Raw genomic sequence first — 8257 nt, forward strand, 5'->3', positions numbered from 1 at the left:
AGAATTAGAAATACGCTTACTCTTGCGAACTGTGAGTGCCAATTATATGCCAAGATTAATAATTCTGAGCAGATCTCTTCTAGCAGGCACACTGATACGCATGATATCTTTTGGTCAATTGGTGAGAGATATGACATTCCATCATTCATTAACACTGAAATCAAGAGTACGTAGATCACTGCTGCACCCCGGTTTTTTCACGATCACACATCTGAGTTAATCACCCTGAAGAAGTGTAACCCTGTTATCGTCATCTTTATTGTTCCTAAACGGCCGATGATATCGGTTATCTGTAATAAGCGCTGAACATTTCAATATAGGAAAGAGCGCTGTTATTGTAAATATTCTTTAGACGAGACCACGTGGAATTGACTAAAAGATTGGATACGAAGTTATATTAATGCTTTCCTATGTCATTTTGAGGTCTGTATGAATATCGGGCCATCTTGAATATTTTGGAAATGTTCCAAAAATGCCAGTACTTTCAGACGCGCTAGTAATGCGCGAAATTAGAGGTCATCACCGAGGTGAGATCGGGCGCGTTTATACTAAAGGTTCGATGAGTTATAACGACTAGCAGCTCACTTTATTTTACATGTACGCTGTGAATTTTCATTGTTTAGAAAACCATTGCTTTAGAAAAATCTGGCGTCTTTCGTTAAGCAGCTGGCGTCTTTTCGTTTTGCTTTAGAAACATCTGGCGTTCTTTCGTTCTGCTTTTACAAAACATCTGGCGTCTTTCGTTGGTTTATTTCATCAATCAACGGCGTTTTGAACAAAATTTTTATTGTTTAATCACGCACAGGAGAAATCTCACCAGGCACAACCTTGGAGGTAAACAATGGCTGCTAATGGGAATGAGAGACAGAAGAAGTCGGCTTTTAGCTAACACTTACACTTCTACTTCTACTAACGTTTCCTACTGGAACATGCCAATGGCTGCTAATGGGGAACGAGAGACAGAAGAATTCGGCTTTTAGTTAACGCGCACGCTGCGAATTTTTTATTGTTCAACAACGCACAGGAAAAATCTCCAACCGGCACCACCTTGGAGGTCAAAGCGTAAGACTTGTTACGGACTACGACTACTACTACTACTACGAGGGACGAACGGGTGCCGCCTTAAGGAGCTTCGCCCCTAAAATCTAAAGCCTATAGACTCTTTGTTTAGCCGGCGCAACCTGTAGGCGGCGGCGCCCGTAGCTGTCCTGCGGCGTAGTAGTTTTCTCAGCGGCTCATCCCACAGGCGGGACTCAATATTGGTCGGAGATATTTCGTCTCGAATCCCGGCTCGTTAGAAGGCCGGCTATGGAGATCTCCTCGTTCCGCGTGAGCCTAGCTACGGTGTCTCCCAGCTTCGGCACGTCCTAGCTATAGGCGGTGTACAGTGTTGTACGGAACGGCGTTCCAAGGAACGACGTTCCAGGAACTAGTTCCTTTTTGGAGGAACGGAGGAACGCCACCGTTTCATTGAGGATCGGTGCAACTGTAACGGTAACTCGTTACGTTTATGTAGGAACGGCATAGGGAACGGCGCTCCTTCCGTAAATATTCCTCGGCATTGAACAGGCGCCCGCACGCAGCACATCATGCAGAACAGGGTGGATGGGCAACCGCGTGAGGCGCAAGAATCGACCGCTCGCCTGTAACTTGCCTATGCTGCATCTTGGTTTTCACTTTAAGGGGCCCGCCGGGGGCGCAGGGAAGCACGCGATGTCAAGACCGACCACACGCGGGAGGAACAGCGGACTTTTTTTTCTTTTTGTGTGAGCCAGTCTGACAGCAATCACGGGCCGTTCTTGAGTGTAGACACACCTTGGAGAACTTTCATTTGACATTCTAGAATCACCGAACCCCATTGTAAGGTTGCCGCCAGGAAAGGGCACGCAATTTTTTAACCTCGGTGACTTTTTTTGTTCTGCCAACTCGAAAGTAGCTTTTGTGTGTGTATGGGGGGGGGGGGGGGGGGGGGTGGGGGAGGAGACGGGGGCTGCGTATTTGGGCGGTTCTGCTGCGCGTCCCCATGGCCTTGTCGGCATAGGGAAAAATGAGGGAGCCGACTTACGGTAGTCGAGGCGCCTACGCGTGGTTCCGCGGAGTTTTCGAACGGCGGGAATCATTGTCGCAAATCTGGTGTTTGACGCTCATGGGACAGAGGAGCCAATCACAACGCCAGAGGCCGCAGAAAATGAGTGAAGCACCGACCTATCTCTACGTCTGTGTCCTGTCCCTTTCTTTTATGTGCCGCGCTAATACACGCTACGTTCATGGATGACCAACTCGCCCGATCAGCAACCCTTCCGACGTGCAACTTTTATTATAGTTCAATTCGACAGCCGCCACACAGATAACCGTCTTTCATGCAATAAATGATACGCGTATAAATCCAGCGCTACATTGTTGTTGCGCGCGCTGAGCCTGCCCTAGCCCCTACGACCACGGTTGACTTGTCCCTATTTATGTACAATACGGCAGTACCCTCAAGTACTCTTCAACTTTGCCAACGAAGTGCTGACGAGAAAACAGGTTCCTCAGTCGGATACCAACATCGAGATGCTACTCTTGCCGAGTGCGAACAAGGGATTTACTAAGTAGCGAATATGTATTCTGGACATTATTTTCTGCTCACACTGCGGCACTGAATCGGCACTCATTAAACGGCTATGTGTTGTTCTTTTCGATGTGGTTTCCTGTGCAAGAAACTTATTTATATTGGTGCATTTGTGGGAATTTGTGTTAGAATGTATGAAGCGCAGTATTATGACGGCGCATTTGAAGACTGACGTGGATAGTGCCCCATGTGTTGCACTTGCAATAGACGAGCGCGAGAGTTGCAATTCGCCTAGGAGCGTTTCTTTAGATTTCCTTTATCTACATTTAACCTACTGCCGGCGATGTCAAATTCGTAAAAATTCTAGCTCGATGTAAGCCTTAAATTGCTCCCCTTATTTCGCCTCGGGCTTATCCGGCGCTACATTTTGATTAAAAGTTCAAATGTAACGTAAAAGTAACGACACGTTCCAATTTTCGAAAAGTAACTGGAACAAGTTCCTTTCGCATTGAAGGAACTTGTAACGGGAACTCGTTCCAAGATTGGGAAGGAACGAGGAACGAGCCTTCGTTCCTGTTTTAGGGGAACGTGTACAACACTGGCGGTGTATGAAGCGGCGAAAAAAAATTGATTAAGCTCTAATCGGGGATTTGGAGCCTTAGACACACATTGTATGACATACATAATCCATATACATATATTGCACTCAGAAGTAAAGCACAGAAAAATTCACAACAAACACACGCGGATTCGAACTCGCGAACACTCGATCAGCAAGCGCGTACGCTAACCACACTCTAAGCCAAAAATGGAAAAAATGAGAGTAAGTGCGGGTTTTAGTCCTAAAGACCAACTGTTACTCCCCAAGAAGACCAACTGGAACAAGATGGCTGACATGTCTCGAGTTGGGGGAGTAACCGTTTAGGGTTGGGTTGGAAGGGAGCAACAGAAGGACGAACGGCTACATTTGCTCTCGGCCCGCAACCGTTGCTCTCCTGCAGGACGCACCCTGTATCGGTCGATGCATGGGCCGCATTTTCTTGCGGGCTGGCGTAAGGAAACTACTTTTTGTAAACTGAACAGAGATACGCACGCTAATAGGGACATTTAGCTTGTACGTATACTTTTTAACGCTACCGTGTTACCCGAACACATGTTTTAGAAAAGTTCTGGCTCCCCGTACGTAAACGTTTACGTAAGTACGTAAACGGATACCTTTACGTTTGAATAAATCATGAAATGGTGAGGATAACGGCATTTCAATTATATTTGATTTAGATAATATTGTACCACCGCTGCGGCAAAATCACGAGGGGGTTTTTAGCGTGTACAGTATCCCGGTATACGCAAAGGGGTGTTGAATACCGGTTTATCCGACGATGATCTTGTGACGCTTCGTGCAACCATAGTATGGGCACGTTTGTTTTCGCCTAGTGGTTTTGAGTAAAAAAATGATTGAAAAGACAACTCATTCGTAATTATGCCACGGCAAGGCATTTACACCAGAAGTATAACGCACGATGTTTCTGCAATAACAATTTTTTGCTTGTCTGGTTCATCTTGTTCCCGCTAGATGGCGTCACCTATTCAGCCTGTCGGGGTATTTGTGTCAAGGCTTCTCACGTTTTTACGGCTTCGGTATTCGATTTCTAGCTCACTTTAGTGACTTCAGACGCTGAAACAAGGTGATCGCAATTGGCGCTCGCACTTCGGCTTATTTTTACTCGGCGGCTGGAGCCTCGGCAAAGCGGGTATCGCGAGTAGCCGCGAACGAAGGTGGATTTGCGAGATAGGGCCGTAAACGTAAAGCCGATCCGGCGAGTAGTTCACGTTCCGTAAAAGCCTGCGCATGCACAGATTCCTTCTAGCAACTCGTAACACGGTACCGTAAAGCTAAAAGCCCCTAATACAAGCTAAATGTTCCTAATAAAAGGCATGGTTGCACTAGAACGCCAGCACCTGAAGCTGCCGTCGTCGCAAGTTAAATGGTGTGTTTGCATATAACATTTGGCATAAATATATAGCCTGAGAATGTGGCAATAAAATGGGAAGCTTCGCGGTAGTTTGGCTTTGCGTTTTATCTCAGAGCAAATGAACGTTATCAGCTCGGGCTGTGTTGTCTTTTCAAAGGGGAGGTGACTCTCCGCAAAAACATAAAATATAATATTATTAATATTGATATTAATAATAATAATAATAATAATAATAATAATAATAATAATAATAATAATAATAATAATAAAGAAGAAGAAAACACACCTCAGGGCCAAAAAGAAAAAACGAATTACTGGCCTTTTAGCTAGCGCAAAAGGGAGCTCTGGCGAAGCCTGTGTTTTCGCGAGAGACTCATTACCCTGACGTTTTAAGATGTTTACACTGTTACTTTCCATTCTCTTTCGAACATCACCACTGGTTCTGCACGCCTATGCTGATTTCACTAACGTGTCAGAAGGCGCAGCGACCCGTCGCTACCTACATAACCCCGTTTCTGTTCAGACGGGGCCGTAGCGTGTGGTGGCTTAGTGGTTAGCGTACGCGCATGGCGATTAAGTGGTCGCGAGTTCGAATCCTGTGTGTTTGTTGCAAATTTTCTGAAGTTTATTTCTGAATGACGTGCCTGTATATCGTTTGTACAACCAAACAAATGTCTGTATAAACCTCAATATGGTCTATAAGTCAATCAAAAACGATTTTTTTTGGCCCAAGAAGAAACTAAGGAGTAACGGGAAGGAGCATCCGTTGCTCCCTTGAGGAGCATCAGGAAGGAGTAACAGTTGGTACTCAAGGAGCAACTGGGGGGACTAACCGTTCATCCCCTGAAGGAGCAGCTGAAAGAAGAGCAACGGTTCATCCCCTTGCCGTTGCTCCTTTTAGGAGAGTAATGGGAGTGGCAATGCGCTTGCTCCCTCAAAGGAGGAGCCCCTATACCCCCGTTGCTCTCTTTTGGCTTAGACACCACATCACGCCGCGGTGAGGGGTGCAAAAGAACGGGGGTTTATATGCACGAATGTGTCGCTACACGCTCTGTCGTATTAGTGCAGTAGGTTATTATGCATGCAGCGTTCACTCATACGTGAGGAGGAATTTTTTAATGACATTCATGATGAATATATATAGGAGGCCACTCAAGTTATTGCTGGGAGCATGCTTGAAGCGAACTTGCGTGCTTGGTACAAACGATAAAACTGTTACGCATATATTTGGCAATGACGCCTGAGTGACATTTAAGGAATGTTGACGAGCATAATACCCGAGTTCTATTCATGTTGCCTTTCGTGGACTGAACGAGTTTTAAACGCCAAGATTCGCTTGCCGTGGAACGTGAGCTCGGAATCCATCCGCCCCAACCGCACAGCGACGTAACCGATTAACGACGGAGAATCGCAGTATTCTAATTAACGTCACTGGCCGCTTCACCGCCGACGGTTACCGGGCCGGTAGCCGATATCGTCACTAAGCCTATTCAGTTTATTTCGAAGCCGTAGTCGACCGCGCCTCAGAACAAAGCGCGCACGCTCGTATGCCAGGATGTTTTACTTGTTGCCGTTGTTGGCTCGACCCTCTCCCCGTAATAATTACACACTGAGATGAGCATGCGCGGATAACCGCGGTATTGTCGGCCATATATAGAATATGCGAACACGCCCGAGCACATGCGGTGCGCCGTGCACGCACTGCAGATGAATTTCACGTGTAAAGGAACTCATCTTGGTTCTAAACGCTGAACAGCGCACGTCGCTTTCCCTCAAATGAATTACTCTAGTCCAGGAGACATTATTTTTGCTTCAATAGAAAGTGTGGCCCACGTTTCCGTCGACCATGGAAGCGAGGAGCTGGCGCTGATTGCATGCAGCTTCGCGTTCGCTCGTCGCACAGCGTCCCGGAAGAAATGCCGCTTACTTTGGGTGCCACTCGCGCGACAGACGTGATTTGTGAAGCGGGCTGTCCACGCTGCAGAGACACGGCGGATCGCCGTTCGCCGTTCTTCGCAGTGCGCAGGCGGGGATTTGCTGCTAACATAAACTGGATCTTATATCCGGTAGTACTTATTGCAGTAATATTAGCGACGTTCTGTTGCGACTCCCTGAGTGGCCATATTTTACAGCGAAAGCTGTTATGAGATCATTTCAACGGCCGTTTTTGGTGCCGTAGTTGTCCGCCGCCGCCGCCGCCGGTGTCCGTAACCACTATCGCTCGAAATAAGAAAAAAAAAACGAAATAAGAGAAACTTTCCAGGATGGAACGGGGTTCGAACCTGGGCCCTCCGCGTGGGAGCCCAGTGTTCTACCTCAGAGCCATGCCGGTGCTTGGAACTGACTTGCAAGAAGAAGCTTTACAGGCTTCATGTCCAGAAGAAACCGCATTAACGTAAGTAATTTAGTGTGGGGCAAGAGTGAAATAACAACCACGCACCACACAACGCGAACTCTGTAACCAGGCGTCGCACAATGCGAATTGCGCAACGAGTGGGCTGTTGGATGCTTCCAACCCATTACAAGGGGCTCTGCAATAATTCTTCATCGTCATCAGGCACAACACAAACAAAGTGCGCATAATGCCTTACATGTTTTTAGCGGGTACCACGGCTCTCCGTTGAATGACGAAAAATGGCATAGTGGCTGTTTCCCTACTCCACAGAAATAATGATGAGTTATAGCGTAGTGGGTTCCTCGCAAGCGCACTTGCATATGGTTGCCAAGGAAGCCCATAAGCCCATCATCCATTTCCTCAGGATCTCAATAAACTTCTTCCCTCCACTGTCTCTCTTTCTCACGTCAACATATGTTATATTGCATGGTGGGAGAGTGAAATAGCGACCAGGCGTCACATAATGCGAATTACGTAACTGGTGAGCCGTTTAAAGCTTCCAACCCGTTACAAGGGCTGAGCCACAATTCTTCATCGTCATCAGTCGTCACGTAAACAAAGTGCACATAATGCCTTACATAGTGTAGCTGGAACCTCGCTTCTGCGCACAATGACGAATAATGGCGTTGTAGGTGCTTCCCAACTTCACAAATATTGTGATTTATAGCGTAGTGGGTACCTTGCTAGTGTACTTGTATTAGTAGCCCCAAGAGAGTTTACAACGGGCTCTAGAAATGCCGCTCTTCCAGCTTTCGCTGTGACTGTGCTGCGCTTTCCGCGCAGGCCTGGCGTTTTTTTTAAAGCAGCTCGACTCACGCTGGTATAGCGGTCCCGCCGCGCAATAAATTTCACCCCATGCTCGTCTCAAAGCGAACATTGCGCTAAGATCACACTGGATGATGCAATATTTTTGATGTAAGTTTACTGGAACATTTCCTGGAAGCGCGAGTCCATGCAGTATACTAAGTAGTATTGGTGCGAAAGGCACCTTCATGGGCATGCAGTGTCTAATTGTATACACAAGTTTCACCGTTTGATAAATTTTTGGCACTGTTCGCCGCGATTAATACGGCTGTACACGCAAAACTTGCTAGCTACATCCACACAGCTGCATTTTCATGCGCACGCGACTGGAGTAGGTTAGATGGTGGTGCTTGAGCTTGTGTTTTTTACGTATACATTCCCTTAATTTTTTGTGCAAGGGTTATCGAGAGGCGTTGCGTACAGCAGAAATCCAGAACGTGGTATAGTGGTGCATTAATGGAAAATGTCTTTGACATTATCGAATGATGGGGCCTAGTGTTGCAGAGCTATACGCAGATGCTAAACGACAACCTA

The sequence above is a fragment of the Rhipicephalus sanguineus genome, chromosome 6, assembly GCF_013339695.2.
Source record: "Rhipicephalus sanguineus isolate Rsan-2018 chromosome 6, BIME_Rsan_1.4, whole genome shotgun sequence".
In the NCBI taxonomy this organism is placed as follows: Eukaryota; Metazoa; Arthropoda; class Arachnida; order Ixodida; family Ixodidae; genus Rhipicephalus; species Rhipicephalus sanguineus.